The sequence below is a fragment of the Bombus terrestris genome, chromosome 4 (genome assembly GCF_910591885.1).
Source record: "Bombus terrestris chromosome 4, iyBomTerr1.2, whole genome shotgun sequence".
Taxonomy (NCBI): Eukaryota; Metazoa; Arthropoda; class Insecta; order Hymenoptera; family Apidae; genus Bombus; species Bombus terrestris.
This window is the reverse complement of record NC_063272.1, coordinates 12,670,422-12,689,456: the sequence shown is the minus strand read 5'-3', so window position 1 is coordinate 12,689,456 and position 19,035 is coordinate 12,670,422. Positions and strand designations below refer to the sequence as shown.

The window sequence follows — 19,035 nt, the reverse complement described above, 5'->3', positions numbered from 1 at the left end:
GGAAATTCTACAATTTCCTAAAACCTACTTGTAGGCATACCTATTAATTTCCTAAGATAGAAGATCAAAAAATTTCCTTCAAATTACTTGCAAGCAAATCTACAAATTTCCTAAAGATCCCAAAAATATTCTAAGAGTTACTTCTGCACAAGGCTAAAAATTTCCTCAAAATTTCCCGCAAACAGATCTAAAAATTTTCTTAAAAAAATTACAACCTGTAGAGAGACTTCGAAATATCTCAAAAAAAAAAAAAAAAAAAAAAGGAGAAAAACGAAAGAACTTCCCCTGAAACCACGAACGTATTAATACGTATCATCGTCAACTTCAGCCGTTTTCCTAATTTTCCTCAGCGACTCGATCGTTCAATCATCCGTTTCCTGCAGTAAGCCACAACCTTCCTGGAAAAGTGGAGGCAAGCAAGTGGAATTTCACGGAACGGACGAAAAGGGCATTAAGGCATGATAACGCGATCGCCATTACTCCGGCTATGAATTACCCCCTGGTGGTAGAGGGTGGGACGCGCGCTGTACCTGGAACCCTGTCGCGGCTGGCCGGACGTCCGCTTGGCTATTCCGTCGACGTAGGATCCTGATAACAACCTGCTCGGAATTAGCAGTGTGGCGTGGCCCGTGGTGCACGCCACCACGGCCTCCAACCTCCGAAATTCCTCTACAACGTACGTATCTACGCTCGCTGAGGGTAAATTAGTCTGCTAGTAGAATAGTAAAATTATTTATGTCCATCTCGCTTGTTACGATTGGCCGACCACGCTGCCTAGAAACAGAAGTTCGCCTGGTGATTTAGAGGATGTACGTCAATGTAGGTGCATATCAGGGGTCGTTAATCGACGAAGGCTTTCTTCAGGAAGGAACTCGTGCAGTGGCGAATTATTCTCTATGGCTTCCTTTCTTTTCCTTTTTTGTCTTCTTTTCTCGTTTACTTTGTAGACGAATCTACGTGGAAGAACGTGTGCCCCAATGGTTAAAGAACTGTGGAGTATCATGCAAGCATTGTATCGCAATTTTTAGCGTAGTGAGCGTGAAATATTATGTTTCTTGTGGATGGTTTAAGTGAATTGTTGGAGGAATAGGTTTGATGGTGATGTTCATATGCTTATGAAATATATTGATACTTTTATGCATTTTTACTATTATTCTGAATGAAGATTCTTTATCTTCGTACGTTCTTTAAACAAAATTAAGTTTATTTGTTCTTTGCCAGGATTAGGCATATCGGTGAAATGGGACGGTAATTTAAAATTTATATTGACCATGAAGATCCAAGATAGATGCATTTTATACGTTTGTTAACTGCAATATCTCGCAATAATTCACACGCAGATCCGTATTTTATTCTTGTACCGGTGAAATATATGCAATTCGTGCTGAATTTAGTTTCTGTGGTACCGAGCATGTTTTTGATTTATAAGTTTACATTTTATAGAACTGCAGCATTTCATGATCCGAGATTATAAATTAGAGTATTTTGAGGTTTCTGACATGCAATGCGGCCGTTGACCGAAAATTATAGATAAGCACGCATTAAGGTACCAGAAGCATGTTCGGCTTCAATTCATTCGTGCCATCCATAAATAAATAATATATTATTCCGGTAAATAAATTCCTTTCAATAGAAACGCGAAAGTATGATACTTATTATTAACTGCTTTTCGTGATATGTTTAATAGTAATTTGCTTGTATGAAAAACTTGCAAGTATAAGTAAGAGAATAAGATTTTTTTTAGAAGAAGAAATATTATGCACGTGTGGCACACAGTACAAAGAAGATCGAAGATATTTGTTATCGAAATTATTGGCAATCACGGTTACGGTAACTGACTTTGACCAATATGCATGGGCAAAGTTTCAAAATTCTCTCTACCTTGCCATTTCTCACATACGCTACAGAGGTTGTGAGTCGGAAGTTATAGTTAATTGGGGGCAGAAACTCGAAGAGCAGGTCGAGGATAGAAATGATTATTCTCGATTCTGCTACCAAGTTCATCGAGCCTTTGCATCCCTTCGCGATCTTTTCTCAGATAGCCAACCGGAAGTTTGAAGGGAGCACGAGACTAAAGGTAAGAATATTTCCATAAACGTTCTACAAAGATTGTTCTCAGCGTAGTTCCCAAATGATACGAAATTTTACGCGAAAGTAAAATAAATTTGTATTACCGCGATAAAGCTTAGGATAATAAGCTACTTAAAAATTTCCAATCAATTAATTGCTAAATTTGACGAAAAGAAAATATCGGATTAAATTTGCAATGTTTAGGTATCGTATTTTAATCTTTAAACGAAACAGTGATTGACAGATACTTTGGAAAATTTTTTGAACAGATTCTACATTCGTTATTCGAACAATGTTATATCGTAAAGTAATCATGGCTCTCTTATTTATAATTTAAATATATATTAATGCAGTATTCAAAACTCTAAATTATTTATTATTTCATTTAAAAGGATTAATTGTTTCAAACAGATTGCTTGAAAATGGTTCTGTCGATGTTCAGCTACTCCAAATTCATTGTTCTTTGTAGTAACATTCATTATCGACTTCTTCACACGGCCGTTCGTCGAATGCCGATAAAAACTCGTCAGATTTCAATCAGCGAGCATTGCGAACACGAAAACCGGGAACGAAAAGAACGAAATCGATCGACTCGCATTTCTAATTCAATTATCGCGGCCGAACGATTCCTCGACTATCACTTTAGTCGAATTTAGATCTTCGCTCTCATGCTTAATTACTGACCCATTTCGTGCACGCCTTCCTACGAAGCCGTGAGTATAATTCATGCAGGGCCAATCAAACTCAGGAAATTTCTATATCCATTGGAACGTAGCTCCGTCGTAAATTATCCTGGCGATCGTACGCCGGGGAACTTACATCGCCAACAATTTAGTTCCGCTGATTGCGCCGCGTACTAGTTTTTCCCTTCGTCTTCTTCATCTTCTTTTTTTCCTCGTTTTTCATATTTCATGTTCACAGCGGCGATATTACTTTGTGCGCTGAACACGTGTTCGTTCGCGACACGCGATGACAAGCGAGACGAATTCCAGAAGGAAGGAAAACTACTTTAAACTAGGCGAACGACGACAACAAGTATGAGTTAGTACACTTTTAGCGAGATTTTTACGCTTTACATTTGAGGGAAAAATAACCAAACAAAAAGGTGGGAAAAATGTGCGCACCATTTTTAGAGTAAACTGATGATTCTAGATTATAACGATTCTAGAATGCATTAAGATACAGTGATTCCATCAGATTAGTGTCACTTTACTTTTTGATAGTCTTTATATAATATTTCAATATTTCCTAACCGAGCTACATATGTATATTGTACATTTTACTATGTGTTTATTATTTCTTTATTTTCTTATTATTATTTGTTATATTTACATTTAAAAAGAGGGTTTTCTTTCTTCTTTTTTCTGCAGCAAAAGAACAAAAGACGTAACGTTACAGTGATGTAAATATTTTCATTGTTACAATACACGGCAAGAGAACTTGCCAATATTTTACCAATTTACGATATCGTTTCTAGCAAAGAAAAAGTTAAAACGCATGGTTAATTAGCGATGCAAACTAACTTTCTCTTTATCGGTTCGTTACTCATCCACGGTTTTTTCGTGTTTACTTCCTTTGAACTCAAAACCAGCTTAGCTTCTAACGAAAAACTGTTAAACCTTGCCCCTCCCTTCGATTCGAAAGCGTCGCTCTCGCAACAGCTTCTAATCTGTCTTGATTCATCGATCAGTTCTCCTTCTTTTTTCCCTTCTGATCTTTCTTTGATTTGACTCGCTTTAGCTGCGAATATTATTTACGAACACAAATAAGAGAAACTGGTTAATTTATATCTTGCTATAAAAGAAACGCGAAAGCAGAGTGTAGAAATTGAATTACACAAGCGTAATAAAATACGTATGTCGTATTTTTATTGCGACACGAGGCACAATAAAGGTTAAATCGATTTGTCGAATTTGACGTAAATGTGAGGCCAACTGTGCGAATTATGAAAACGCCATTTCTTTTAAATCTATTCGTTCTTAATTATTAACGTGTTTACGAAGAACAAAGCAAGTATAAAATATTGTCAGAAAGTCTACGGAAGATACTAGATTAATATTTTTATGATAACATTCTAAACTTTGTGTATGAGATTCATACGAATTATATCTATTAATCGTGTCTACTTGAATAACGTAAATTTTTTAATTCCTTCGATAAATAAAAGAAACTTATTTTTCAAGAAAATAAATTACAAAACTTGACGAACTAAATGCCTAAGCTGGTTCATTCTAAACAGATTGATATAGTTTTTTAAGCCACAGAAAGCGGCAGTAAACCTACAAAGCCAATAGATTTAATGAAATATGCAATTAAAATTAAAACGATGCTTAAATTATATCTATCCCGTTTGGAAGAACATGGTAAACTAATTTACAAGTTCTATGGCTTTATTACCTACGCACCAACTCAAATTGATTCGCAGCCAGCCCACGCGTTCTATTGTATCCATACTTCCGCAATCACGACGCTCAAATTCGTCATCATGTTTCTTTTAATGCAAAATTCCAATCCACCAACAGTTAAATTTCCTATATTCCAAATTTTCTAATTCTAATTATTCAAGGTTTCCAATCGTAAGAATCTTCGTCTAATTTTAAGAATTCTGATCCTGAGATCTGTAGATCCTTATTCTCCAAATTCCAAATACATATATTGACATAGATGGACACGTTTACAAAACATTGATAATATCAAATATGCAACAAGTTAAGTTATATTAGAAAAATCTCCTACTGTTAGTTATAATATATTTGTTTAGAATGAAACTGAGAATAATAGACTTATTTATTTCCTAAATTTATTCAACTTATATATTTCTCACTACTGTAACTCTGATTTTTATGATATTATATAGCAACAATAAATTGTAATACACTTATTTCAAACTAGAAGAAAAATTGCAATCCAACTTATTTATTACCATATATACGCTTTCATTAAAGTGAGATAGTTAACCATCTAGAAATCGTTATAGTTGCGTTAGAGAACCTTGTAACCTCTCTATACTGTCCCAAATGGCTATTAACCCAAACAGGATTAACGGGGACTGTCAACCAGCCGTACATACCCTTCACAATATCGTAAACGCGAATATCACTCTGGACATCCCGCAATATCCATTATCTCCAAAATTTTGTATTTTCCCTATCTGTTAGTTAGTATAGAGTCTCTATCTTTTCTATTTATAGGTTTGTTCCCATACGTAAAGTAAAAAACCTAGGTAAAAATGTTGTTTTATTAAATACTTCAACAAGTACTTCATATTTTTCATGATATCTAACAAAGTGTATGCTCGCAATAAATATCTTGCGACTTCTATATGCACATCTAAAGATAACCCAGATCGACCGATCTTGATGATAACGACGTTGTCTCAACGGAGACACTTTTCTACTGCTATTCTACTAATAAATTGTAAAGTATATAGAAGATAAATAAAAACATATATAACAGATTAAATATATACAATTTCAAACTCGTCTAATAATAATAAATAACTAATAAATAATAATAATAACTTATAACTTAATAATAACTAATGATGTGGGAATTATCTATAACGCATACAATATATTCGCAAAAACGTTCTATAACTCTTCAAATATCGCGCAAGTCACTGTACAACACTGTCAGACACGTATAGCGATTATCACTTTGGAGCAGGTAAAAATTCAAAGTAACGAGATTCTAAATAGGAAAAAGACCAGCAAACACGGCGGTTTTTCTTTCCTTTTTCGGTAGTTTTTCATTCCATTTCACGGTTCGCGAATAATCGCGAGCGATCAAAAACGCGCTGTCGTCCTCGCATTGTGGCCCAGGCAAAAGCGTGCACGCGTGGAAAAATTTTAATGGAACGTTCCGTCGTTTGTCTGTCGATGCGGGATCGTGAAACGTTTTACTCGGTCGAATCGGCTGCCAGAGCGATTTATACACTTTCGTGCAACTGCCCTCCCTTATTCCTATCGGTCTGCGTTTCCCTCTCATTTCATGGCTTGTTTCACGCCCTCCGATCGGTGAATTTCAACTGAAACGCATCGATCGTCGAGGCTGGAAATATGGAAATCAAATGTTGCGTTTTCGATGCTTCGAGATACGAGAAATAAGCTTACCGGGTTCGAAACTGCGATTCGTCCAATGGTATCTTTTATTGGTTTTCTCTTCGAAGTATGTCATCCGTTGATATTTTAGTATCTATTCGATAAGAGTACGAAACATTTTGTTTCGCGGGACGAAGTTTGATCGTGTTTAACAGGATTTAAATTGAAAACTATATTAACAACTACGCTATAAGTATACAACTATACCATACTAAACAAACTCTATAAATTAATGACGAATTAATAACGTGAAACAACTCTGAATACCTCGTTATGAAATTAACAGACATTAGTATGTGCAAGTAGTTTTTGTAATCGCTGCATTTAAATTGCTCTAAATTATGTAGCAATCTAAATTAATAACCTTTCACTTCCTTTTCACCAATAATGATCCACACAAGCGTTATAATAATATGATTGTTCATGACTATTCGTGTGGTTTCATCTGTAAGAAACTAAGACCGTAAGATGAATTGGTTTCGATCATCTTCATGTATCCATCAGAATCAATATCCTGGTTATTATTCGAAGACGTATGTGTAACTATAATCACAAATGAATTCCAAACCAACGATACCATGAGTAATAAATAGAACAACTGAATTAACTGAAGATCGCTCGACGTTTGATCGTTCTGATTTTAGCTAACCAGAAGCTTGATTGCTTTCAAGCAATCTTGATTACTCGGTGATCGTGCACCACCAACCGTTAAGCCTGATTGCTAAGAGATAAGTAGTAACACCGCAATTCTTGTTTGTGAAACTATTACGCTTTACTGTCACTTCTTCGCGCGTTTCTCATCCTTCTGAAACTTTCATACGCATTCACGTCAAATTGATTAATTTCTTGTTAATTTCACATTTTGTATAATTTTACTACAGTACATTTTACTGTATATTTACATTACATTTTGTTTAATATATTTTATAATCGTAATTATATATATTTAGAATTATCTTCATATAAAAAATACAATTTTATATTTTCTTTAAAAATAACTTTCGGCGATAATTGTTGTTGGTTACTTGAACCAAACCGGGCTTGATTAATGCAGTATCATACAGATATTGAGCGTAAAGTACATCCTTGTTTACCCAAATTCCGATTCGCCTCTATTGTGTTGTAGATCTTTATGCGCCCCGAAGCATTTGCGATTCTAAACTTACGTACATGAATACGAAACACATTGAATTAGAATTGATGGCGTAATCAATTCCGTGCGGCGGTGATATTTCATCGACTATCGACAACTTTCTAGCGGAAACGCTATTTGCATCTCTGTGTATTTAAAGTGCACGAGTCGATATCATCATCGTGATTAACGTAAAATGAACAAAATCATACTCCCAACATGTATTTCAATCATGTGCAGTTAACTCAGGCTTAAAACTATATTTGAAATAAGCAAACATAAATCAATTAATATTTGATAGGAGGAAGCATTTCAAAAGTTCGTGCAATTCGAATTGTTAAAATCTAGTGACAGATGATAATCCTATAATTATCGTAAACAGTTGTTAGGTAATTATAATAATGCGATGGATAATTACTGTTGTAATTAATATATCTATATGCATATTAAACATTTTCTGATAACAATATTTCACGCGTTATTCCGCCATGTAAATGAAATAGCAAATAAAATATATTAATAGCGTATCAATATCCTATTAATTATTTAATAACAATATTGGTGTATTTATGTAATTTATCGCTTGAATGTAATAATCGCCCGTGTATTTGGTTCATATATTGTACAGGCAATCTGAAACGCGTCAAATAAACGATTTACCGTATCAGGTGGTCGGACGTTCAAAATTTTTGCAGCATAAATTTTTTGCAACGAAATAAACGGAAACATTGAACTTCTGAAAATGTTGAACATTTAACCGTTGAACGGTGACAACTAGTTCATTTTTTACTCATACGGCTTCATAATTGTGTTCGTACCAATATCTTGATCAAATCATACATACACATACAAATATATATATATACATATAAAATTTCATTGTTTGAAGCAACTTCGCTATGAGATAGAAATAAAAAGACAAGAAGTTATAGTTACGAATTTTGCTAACAAATTATTTACAAGTAACATGTACATGATATTCGTCTTCTTAATCCATTGCAATATCGCGCGTATCATTTATCACCATTTACATTTACGTTTTGTTAGTATCAAATACCCTGTTATCTAAAATTCTTTTTATCCGCAAGATTCTGTTCATTTAAATAAAGAAGACCATCACCCACATATTAAGCGATATCGCATAAAGAACAATCATTACAAAAGCTGCATAAGAAAACAAAAATATCCACGTAACGAGTTGCATATTATTTACACCGACCAAAAGCTGATCAAATCGTATAAAAAGAATAATAAAGGTATAAGATATATGCTGATATTTATTGGCCGTTTCTCGTTACTCTGGCAAATACAATATTCGTCGCATACATGCAATCGATTCTCTCCAGTGTACACACAATTAAGAACCAGTATTACTTTATTATCGTTCGATGAATTACCAACAAGAATGGCGCACGAACGGAGCGTAAGTTCATAATAAATGGGGGCGGAGGTGCGAACAAGGGCGTAAGCGATAATTAAACTGCGAGAAAGCTGTACGAAGGAAAAAATTTGATCGACCTCGATCCCGATTCTCCGGGCTTATGACGGAATTTGAAGAATGACTTTCATTACGGGAGCACGGGAACGTGAGTCGCGAGCGCAGCGAAGGCTCTGCGCACGGCGAGGACACACACAGGATCTAAAACAATGTAGCTGACCTATGTCGGATAAATGGGTCAATGGGCGAGGGAAGAACGCGTGCAGAACGTGCAACACGCCGAACTGACCGAGTTCGCGGAGGTAAGGCGGCCCCGGGGCCGCACACGATCGATAACAAATTCTTGACTTAGAAAATTTACAATGTCAGCGCGAGGAGCCTCTCTCGCAGGTAGAGGCGTCTCGAGTGGTTAAAGGGAGCCATCGCGAGCATAAGCTGCTCTCGTTAGACCGGTCGTCGACAGGTGTCGAGAAGATTCCTGATTCTTCGCACTTCGTTCGCCTTCTGTTCTATCGTACGAAATACGATGCAAATGGATGTAAAAAGTATTCGTATAGCAGTCAATTTCGAGAACAATTTCGTCAAACTTTATTTATTTGAAACATCGATATCATTGAATTAATTGGTATAATTATCGGATTACATTCTTGTCCATAGGCGTTGAGAATATTTTTTATTCTTCGCGTCTTATTCGTCTTCTATTTCATCGTACGAAATAATATACAAGTAAGAGACATATAGCGGCTAACTTTGATAAAAATATTATAGAACACTGTGTTTTGTTAAAACATCGAGATCGTATATTCGTTTTAAAAACGTTATCAAGCTGTAATGTTTTATTCGAACGTGTCAAGTTATATTTACGGAGAGAAAATTAATAATAAAGTGTGACCTATCAATGAAAAATTCATCGTGATGTGTACGATGAGATTATTACTTCAAAAATACGTATGTGATTTTTATTTAGAGCTACAGAAATAATAATTTCATACGGTACGATTTCATATTTTTAACCGAGTTGCGACAGGAATTATGTATAACGACACATATAACGACACCAAGATGAAAATGCAACAAAAAAATCATGCTTTCATTGGTATATTTTATACAAAAAGTCAATGAAATCTTCAAAAAGTACACCATAGTAGATTTGGGAAATTTCTAAGAAAAGCTACATACTGACCATTTTAACCGAATAGTTCGGGACAAGCACTAGATTCGAGAATGTTTGGATCAAGGAAAATCTTTCGCAAGTTTCTCCTCATCCGTGTTATAACAGCAACCGAGAATCGATCGATATCGAGATCTGCAACATTGAGGATCACCGACGCCACCGTTTGTCGCGTGTTAACGTGCCAAAGTGATAACGTTGTGCTCATGCCAAATGGGCAGGCAGACGAAGACAGGGAAAATGGTCGCGAACGAGTAGATACGTACGTATTTCGGGATTTCGGTTCGCGTGCTTCGCTCGATTGAGAAAATAGAAGACACAAAGATCACGTTCCAGTCGTTGCTACGCCTAAAGATTGCTTCCCATAAAGTAGATTGCGTTTATGGGATGGACGATGTGTGTTTTCGACGCTGTTGGAATTGAAATTTGGACACGTTTTTGCGTTCGCAACGTTTAGCAATGACAATATCTCCTGTATAATATTATAAGAATTTAAAGAACTGCAATATATATGTATATACATATATAGTTCAAAGGTGTAAATGTAAAGGTGAATCGGTTGTTCGTTATTTATTTAATTTAATACGAAGCTTATGCTTCCTTTTTGTTTCATAATGATAAATGAAAGATTGAAAGTTAAATTTAGAATTCTTCTTAACTATTTAACTCGATATAGTAATATAGTAGTGGTACGGTACGAGGATTATAAGTCAGAGATTGCAGACGTTGAGGTCTTTATATGCTGTGTCTCTGTACATTACATGCTTTGAGTTTCTCGGGGCGTATACGAAATACGGGAAAGCAGCCGAAAATTCCTCGTTGGTATTCTCACATTCTTGGTTATGCAGAATCTTGGGAAATACTTAGGTTGGGTTAGGGGGAACTACATTGTTCGTTTATCGTTTATAGATCAATTTTTGACAGTGGAATTTACGTTGGGATGCGGAAATTATTGGGTTCCGAATTCTACGTCTTCTTTAATGTAGTTTCTTGTACGTTAGGCAACAAATTTTCCGCGCCGATATTTAAATTCATGCGAAGTTAATTAGTTAATTACATGAGATATATAGATGTAAGAAATTATGCGTTATACAGGATAACCGTGATATAACAGTATACAGAACTGTAGTTTAAAAGAATATCTCGAATTCTTGTTTTACGTTTTTTCTCTTGGTTTTATTAAACCAAAGGAACAGCGAACCAGTGATTTAAATCGTAAGAAGAAAAGCTCCAAAGAAAAAACTGATACTCTGGATAATTCCTTAAAGTTTTATTCTTTCATTGAAGTAATCTCAAAGTAGCAACGTACCTTGAGAAGAAACGATACCTGAAACGGAACAATGTCGGAAGGAAAAAGCTAATTCTTAAAGGTAAAACTAATTATGGATTATTTATGGATACGATGTAAATAGAAAATTTAATTTCTTTAGAATGTGAGTGTTTCCTTTCTCTCCTCTATTTTCTGTAAAATCCAAAAAGGTAACAGTGATGGATAAAATTAACTGTATCGACAATCAATGAACAAGATGTAACGCAAAATTTCTTTAAGATTTCAAGTTTCTAATTCTTTTCTATTTTCCGTAACTATAATTAAAAAGAAAAACTACAAATAAATTAAATGGTCTGTAGACAGGATGAAATAAACAATTCTTCTCATAAAATTTAATAAAAATTGAAAATTTTTAATTCACTGAATATCATAATTTCAACAACGAAGAACATCGTAAAGCTTCACTAAAAGGATACTTTTAACGTTGTCGTAACTAACCATAATCGAGTTTAGATCTAAATTAATAATTAATTTGCACCGAAAGAAATGTTATATTTCAGTTTATTGAAAGATAATTAAAAATGCGGTTGAAATGAATTATTATCGTTAATACCACTGCTTCTATAGTATATTCTGTTTTATATTTATGAAGAAAAATTGCAGTCTATCATAGAAAAAGAGAGTGACCTGCTTCTATAAGAGGGTATTAAATAGAGATTTAGATAACGCAGCAAAAAATGTTCATCGTTGGGATTGAAATTGGTTTCCTTAATAACTGTCGAAGAAGCCGATGCTTTGTACTTGAGAGGAATCTCGAAACAGTAATTGAAGCTGTAGAAATTACGGCACATCGGAATGCCGGCGATATTTAAAACATTTCCTCTCACGTCGATTTATTATTTCTCGTTCGCAGTGCATCGTTGATTCAAGGAAGTGGAATTTAACGCGAGAGGAGCGTGCGACGAGCTTGCATTTTAAATTTCTATCTCTTGAAAAGGCTTTGAAGCAATTCAGAGCGTTAAATTCAGTGTCTGCGCGATTACATACTTGTTACGTTACGAGCATCGCTTTCAACCATATTACGACAATGTTAATCAGAAGGTGGAATTCCTTCCCTTGTTAATTTCCTCCTTCTTCCGTGTTGTAAACGCGTTTTATTGCGTATATTTCGTAGGAACTGTTAAATTAGTAGCATTACCTTGAATTTTCTCTTATTTAACCATTCGTTAAATTCTTATCGAGAAAAAATATTAGCTGGCGGCATTATTTAATCGTTATATATCTACGATTTGATTCTATACTATGTTTATATTATAATATTTGCCTTATTATAAATTTCTCCTTACTCCGTTTAAATGTATCGATTTTAAGAATTGCAGCAGTCGTGATATTCGATTAAAAGTTTCTAAATTATTCGGTTTGTTAAATTCGATATTATTTTCAATATTATTACGATTGATAACTAGACTGTGAATTTTTATGAAATTCGATACACAGATAATTCATTTCGAATATTTTTGATATTTTTGCAGAGTCACTTTACAAATTTTTATATCCATACTTATTCAAACTCACACATTACCAGCATTTCATTAGCCAAGTACGCAATCATTAAAACCATCGGAAATAAATATCGGGTTTAATTAACTGGATTAAATCGAATTCAACTGGAAGTAATTAGAAAATTCTGTCAAAATCAAATAAACGTTATCTATAAATCCAATCGAAATTCAGTTACGTTCAAATGATTCGACCACACTATTTAAAACAGAAAAGAAAAGAATGAAAAGAAAGAAAGAAGGAGAAACGTTATCTTATTTCAACGTTATTTCGTATTCAGGGATTAAAGCGATAATTCTCTAAGGAGACTAAGAAATCGAAAACAGGCGTTCCCGTATTTTCGGAAGCAACATCGATTTCGTGCTTGGAAAAAGAAGCTCTTCCTCTCGTTTCTTTGGAAACGCTATCTGAATGCAAGGTGGTGAAAACGGAGCATCGCGTGGCGTTATCAGCTGAGATAAAGTATTAAAGCAAAGTCTGTGCTCGTATCGCTTGCCTGATGACCGAAATGATAATTTTCCTCCCGCGAAGAAGATGCTGGCTAAGAAAACTAACGTAATAACGATATCCGTCTTGTGTATTTATCTCTTGTTCCTTCGGCAGGTTGGTTTCCAATGTATATAGACATACGGGATAATTTGAAAATGAGCAAATTTGTATTTATTATATATTGCTAATATAATAATATATAATTGCTATATATGGCTTATTCTATGAAATCAACTTCGTTTGAGCAACAGAATTGGAGAGAAGATCACGGTGCACGTTCTTTCTTCTTCGCGGAAAGTTAATATCTGCGTTTCAAGGTATTTTATCGTGGGCTGACGAGTTTAATTTCGTGCTATTTATTTTGAAAGTTTGTCGACAAGAATTCCGTATCGGATTTAAAAATAAATCTATTATAGAAATAGAAGGTATATTTTTAGAATGAAAGTAGAGAGATAGAAAAAGAAAAAAAAAGCACCGACGATGATGAAAGTGGAGACAGTGCAAATCGATACGGTATCTGCTCCAAAACTGTCTAGCACGATGCTATAATTTGTTCGGTTATATTTTTTTGTTGTACCATAGTATCGTGTGTTCTGACGAAAATAAAGGTTCCATAAAGAAGTCGAGAATACATCCTTTCATGGAAGAAAATAACATTCGTTGTACTGTATTTTGACAATCTTGGAATATTTGAAGAAGAAATAAAATAGAGCAAGTTATAAATACGATTAGGAGTTAAATCGATAACATAACATTTATATTATATAATTCGCGCTTAGATACTTTAATTTCCATTCAGCTTTTATTTTTCTAACTCAATTTCTTCTTTGTTTCTTCTTTTCTTTTCTTTTTTTTACAAATCTAATCATTACATTATAGAGGGATGGTATGTGCACGTATTTACAGTTTTTTAATGTGTTTTTCTAATATGTATTTTATATACACCTTTTTTTATCTGAAAATATAGATTATATTTATTCTTTATTGGATTTCATATTACTCTTTTTATTTAGCTCTCTTCTTAAAGTTGTAATGTCGTAAAGTTTCGTTGCATTAGTAGCCATTTTAATGAAACATTTCAATAATCAAATCGTTAATTATTTCGAAGGTGTAAATTTGTCGCTAACAAAATCTACATAAAAACAAACAATATATCGAATTTATTACAGCTCTGCCACATATTTGTTGGTCGTGAGGAACATCTGTCAATTTTCATCGTTCATCGCGAACAGTATTGTGCAATATAATCATCCATGTAAATGTTTTTGCGATGCTGCTTGTATAACCTTTTATTAACACATCGCATTTGTTAATTTATGTATGACACGGTATTGCAACAGCATAATTTCAATTCTGTGCATTCCACGAATTTTGTTCTGCACGTAGCAAACTTGCTTGCATTTGTTCGCGAAGGACATGTACGTGAATTCGAATTCATAGCTTTCCCGAATTGGGTTGCCCCAAATTAAATCGAGATACGCTACTGGAACGTAAAATAAAATGTATATTTTACAAATACATCTATAATCAAGAAAATTGATCAACTTGGTTTATGCGAATTTCTAGCTTCAGAATTTAACGTTAATTACTTCCTTATTACGTAATCAATGTGGTAGTAAGGACAATTAAATGTTCCATTGCTTTCGCTGAAATATGAATTTCTACCTTTATGTGTATTATTTAATTAATTTAATTACTGTATAACAGTTAAACTAATGTAAACTCGTCTTTTTATTAATATTTATTTTTTTTAATTAATATTAGAACTATCAAACCTATGGTGGGTTTTAGATTTTACGATATACTACAAGATACAAAAGCATATAGACGCTTTTGATGAATATTAACGTTAAATTCTCACGCTGGTTTATGTATATGAACGAAACAATTAACCTTTAGCTAATATTGCATTTAATTGATTTCTTTCGTGTAACCACATTATAATATCTCGAATAGACACGTAAAATATGTTTATTATTTCTATGGAAAATGTTCACTTCTGCTGTTTCTATTGTCTATTAAATTTCACTTCACTGTTATCGGTTAATCTCATTAAACCAATATCACTAATATCAAAACCTGTACAATTTATTACATATATATTTGACGTAAATTTTACGCATCACTTATTAACGTACAGACAATGTATTTTCTATTTTGAAAGAGAAAAAAAGAGAAAAAAAAATGAAGGAGAAAATTTATACAAACAGAACGTCATGTGAAGGGCATACGAGAGGAACGTGTTGCCTCCTCGTAACACTGTCAAAGAGATTTCAAAAAAGTGAACGAGCCTCTCGCGAATTACGATTACGAGGCAGATGAAAAGGTTTCCAGAACGTGAAGTGGACTCTCGTGTTAGCTTTGAGAATCGTTGTTCGAGGTAGAACCAACGATGCTCAGTGATGCAGCGGTAATAACTGACCCGAGAAACTTGGACGTTAAACGTTCTATGTCGACGTGCTGTTGAATCGTCAAGCCGAGGTACTAAATGTATTTCTGCTTGTCCTCTGCTTTCTGAGGAACGTTTCCAGTGATTAGTGATACTACCTAATACCTCGCCTTGTGACAATCGTAGCAACTACGCTGTGATGTTTCACTGGATACAATTTCACGAACGATTGGAAACGTTCATGGTAAGTACCTTTGAGATTGCGTGCAATCATCACAGCTTACAGGTAACGTCTTTTTTTACAAATTTCTTTCATTCCATCGAGTGCAGTGTATTCAATTTAAAAAATGTACCATTCATGTAAGAATTAATAATAATAATAAAAATAACAAAGTGATAAATAAATAAATAAATTCACTGAATTAAATTTAATATAAAAGATAAATGGGATTAACGATGCACTTAATGTTTCGTAATAATAATAAGTTAAGTAGTGATACGGGGAGATTTCATTTTTAGTCCTTCTGACCTGATGACAAGATTTACGTTTTTTTTTTTTTTTTTTTTTTTATTATTTAGCGGTGAACGAAAATTAATATCTTGCTCACGTCTTTTTCGAATAACTTGCCCGTTTCGTCGCTCGCATAATATGTCACGTAAATTTTCCTCGTGGAACGATCTTGTAACGTTCGCGTAGAATATAATAAAAACTTTACTGCCTTCCATAAACCGTCACGGAACATCGTTGAAAGAATTAAACGACTTCTTCTTCGTTTTTCGAAAAAGAAGAATCTAATCCTCTAGATTAATGTATATGGTTTTAGAAAGTCATTTCCTTACGATCCTCTTTCCTTTTATTTTCTTATAATTCTATATCTTTCCTAATCAGTACCAGCATACACATAATATGTAAAACATAATGTAGAATGACGAGAAGATTGCAATCCTCGGGCGAGTCTATAAATCAATTCACCTTCGAGATTCACGTAATTGATAAATGTTCATGAGACCGATATACGGAAAAATGAACAAAATACATGCTCAGTTCTTGGATAAGATGTACAACATTTCGAAAATCGAAAGCAAATTTTGAAGAATCGTCATACGTTTACATATGACTATAACGATGTGTAATAAGTGCGTTTCGTAATCACCGAAACGATCAATCAAGCTCTTCTGTTCGCTATTTAATACGAACGTCGTTTCCTCCCGTTGATTCCCCGAACAAAGGAATATTTTTCGTAGCGACGAACTGGCACAGTTAGAAAATAACAGATGGAAATAATTTGGTGAAGTTGTCAACGTTAGTCGATAAGCGGCTCTTTTCGAATGCATGAGATTGAAATTGAAAATATGTAGATTTCGAACTTCTCTTTACAGACATATCCATACGAGATGCAAACAACGACACGTACTCGACTGGTTATTGATCAAATTGCCTGGAAATTGTCGAGAACGGTGGTAAATACTGCATTAGTTATTCAAAACTCTTTCACGCCCGATATGTAATCTCGTGAATCCGATTCGCTCACCCTTTTTTGCCCATTTTTGCCCACGCTTTGATTCAACGATTAATTACTGTCAACTTTTACCCCGTTTTTTTTGCCAAGCTGAAGCGCTCGCTGCAGAAACCCGAGGAGGCAGCCAGCTTGTTTTAATATTCAAAGAGGAATAATAGTAAGAATATTTGTATTCTTTGGGTGATCTGTATTCAATGGTTGGCGTTGTTGGATATTCTTATTAAGTAAATGTTAACGCAATGGTTTTTCCTTGGCATTGTTGAGAGAAAAATTATATTTGAGAATAAAACGGAGTAAATACAGGAAATAATATATAAGATATATATTTATCCAGAGAATTATGTAATGAATTTTTTTAATAAATACGAGTAATCCTACGTAAAAGTTATTCGTTAGTTTCGAAATTTCTAATGCGCTTTTCTATTTTTCTTAACGTACAAGATTCTTCCAAATGTGTTTTCTCGAAACGTACTAAACATTCTGTGTCTTGCTCGAATAGTGACCTACTTGAAAGATAGCCCGAAGCAAGTTCGCTTGCACCGCTTATCGAGGACAATTGTATTAAAATCCTTCGTTTTATATTCTCTTTCTGAAATATTCTCCATACTTTCGCACAACTTATCGATGCATTCTTCTTAACCTTAGAATCATTCGCAAGATAAATGGTATCGCTATCATATTATGAAGAATATACAGCGATACAAAGAACAGTTCCACTTCTTCCTGTTTTACTTGCAATAATTCCTGAGGTTGGTGAAGATTTCGATAAAATTAAAATATACATCTGTTAAGATGATTAAGAAATTGCACACAAAGAGGAAATCAGAAGGACGAAAGAGAAATTATATTATAGGAGAAAATGGAAGAAATCGAAAGAAAGCCAGAGAAAGCGAGAGAAATGAAAGAAGAACAAAAGAAGCGGGAAGAAATTGGAAGGAATTGGAACAAATCGAAAGAAACCGTAAGAAATTGTAAGAAAACGGAAAAGGTCGTAAGGAATCTGAGAAACATCGAAACCGGCAAAAACGAATCAACCAGAACGAGAAGAAATTAAGAGAACAAAAAATTACCAAAAGATAGCTCGACAGATGAAAAATATGTACATAAAAATAATTGAAAGTACCGTAATTCTCCCAGCAAGCCCTTCCAACTCGCTAACTCCTTACTTCAGCGGTAATTGCAACTTTATATCAAAGCGCGCAGGAAGATTATTTACCCTCAACGATCAACGATCAACGATCATCCGAAACAAGCCGGAATGTGCAACGCTTCCTTCGAAAGCTGCTCTTGTTCGTGTTTCGTTGCTTGATATCGACGACTATGTGCATGACGGATCACAGGCGGTCCTCGATGACCTGTTATAAGCGTTCTCGTAGAATTATCGCTTTTCGAGATTCCATGCGATACGACGAAATTTATGACTGGCCGGTTGATTTATTTCTTTGCAAATTGCGATCAATAACGTTGCCGGGTTGTATCAACTGTGAGGACAAGATCGCTCGTTAGAGCACGCTTTCAATTACGGAATACACATTTACCAGGCATAATATTAGTCGCCGCGGGATAAAGGGGAAAAGGTTGCGCGAGTATTTGTTCCTTCGCGCGGATACTCGTTGCTTCTCTGTCGCATTTTGATGCATTTTCACCGATAATTTATAACTTTATAACAGAGCCAGGCCATGTGTGATTAATGATCACCTACATAGCTGAACGTACAACAGATAGAAAGGATTTCTCGTTATAGTATGTGTTATAATTTCGCTCGATTTTTCTTCGTTTCATATACGAACGCGTTGTGCGTGTAGAGTGGCCAGTCGGCTAAGGAACGTGCAATTTTATATCTTTGCTCTTAACAATCTTCACGGATGAATTTATTAAAGCCAACAAAAGGCTAAT

The 19,035-nt window shown here is 34.5% G+C and overlaps 1 protein-coding gene across 1 annotated transcript in view; it reads right to left on the bottom strand.

Annotated features, from left to right (window-relative positions):
* Nucleotides 1-19,035, bottom strand: part of LOC100651991 — a 232,738-nt gene that overhangs the window by 33,869 nt on the left and 179,834 nt on the right. The gene's annotated exons all lie outside the window — the stretch shown is intronic.